We start from the raw sequence: 1514 nt of genomic DNA on the forward strand, positions 1-1514 counted from the left end.
AACCAATTTTGATTTTACAGTAAAAAAAAAAAAGTTTGCTTTGAATCTTGCTTTCGTGTTTACCGTCAACTTTTCAACATCTCTCTGACAATTATTTTCAATCTTGTACAGAAATGTACACAGGAGCTCATAAAAGAAGAGCTTTAGGTTTTGAATAACTGTGTGTATATGATATATACAAAAATATATAATATTATGGCAAAGGTGTTTGCAACATAAGACAAATGTTTGCTTTTGTGACAAATGTTTGTGATATTTTGAATGCAGTGCTTCATTTTGCAAGAGATGTGAGGCATTGTGTGCATGCAATTCTTGGAATTGTGTGTAAAGTTTTGAAAAAAAGAGACAAAGTTTTGAAAATGTGTGTAAGCGGTTGAAAAAAAATGTGATTTCTTATCAAAGCCAACTAAATTTCATTAGTGTCACCTATTGTACAGTCTAGCAAGATTCTTCTGATGCTAACAGCATGTTTTATTTTACTCTAATTTCAGTCTTGTACCTATCTATTGAAGCAAGGCAGATAATGAACAAAAGGGAAAAAAGCAAGAATGAACGAAAGAAAAAACACACACACACACACACACACATACAGCTGTCTTGTTTTGAAAGGTGATGAGGTTTTCTGACTTCTCCATGTTGTTCATGCAAACTCATTGACGTTGTCCTTTTTTATGTGCACATGGTCATAGAGGTATTTTATTGTGATGCTGAAGTGATGAGCCAGGTGCACATTGGGCAGCTTTGGAGATGTCAGTATTGACTCTCTGGATGGTGTCTGGATGAATGTCTCTGCAGGGAACAAGAGTGAACATGATGATCTTTGCATTGGGGCAGATCTCATAGCCTTCTCTGCTACTCTACAGACCAGCTGCCCAACTCTCTCCTGTTCATTTCTCAGGTCATTGGTGCCTGTGTGTATGATAATGTGTGAGGATGTGCCAAAGCTGGGGTCAGAAAGCATTCTGAGGACATCACCTGTTTTGGGGAACCAAAATTTTTACCCCTGCAGGAACTTTCCATTGGAGTCCCTGAAGATGGCAGTTTCTCAACTGGAGTTGTGGCTGATTTTTCTCTTCTGAGTTTTAAAGTTTCTGTTCAGTTAGAGACTACACTCTTAAAAATAAAGGTGCTTCACGATGCCATAGAAGAACCTTTTTGTCTAATTGGTTCCATAGAGAACCTTTAACATCTGAAGAACCTTTCTGTTTCACAGAAGGTTCTTTGTGGTGAAAGAAGGTTCTTCAGAGTATAAAAAGGTAAGAAAGAGATGGTTCTTTAATTAACCTTTTACTGAATGGTTCTTTGTGGAACCAAAAATGGTTCTTCTATGGCATCGCCTGAAGAACCTTTTGAAGCACCTTTATTTTTAAGAGTGTACATACATTTGATCATGAAGTGCATACAAATTTCTACTGCCATATTAGTACCATTAAATCACACTCAGAAGCAGGCACGTGCACACATAGACATCAAAGGGGGCTAGAGCAGAAAGTGGCCTTTTTCTGTTATTTTGG

This window comes from Sinocyclocheilus anshuiensis, unplaced genomic scaffold (assembly GCF_001515605.1).
Source record: "Sinocyclocheilus anshuiensis isolate Anshui unplaced genomic scaffold, SAMN03320099.WGS_v1.1 scaffold1906, whole genome shotgun sequence".
In the NCBI taxonomy this organism is placed as follows: domain Eukaryota; kingdom Metazoa; phylum Chordata; class Actinopteri; order Cypriniformes; family Cyprinidae; genus Sinocyclocheilus; species Sinocyclocheilus anshuiensis.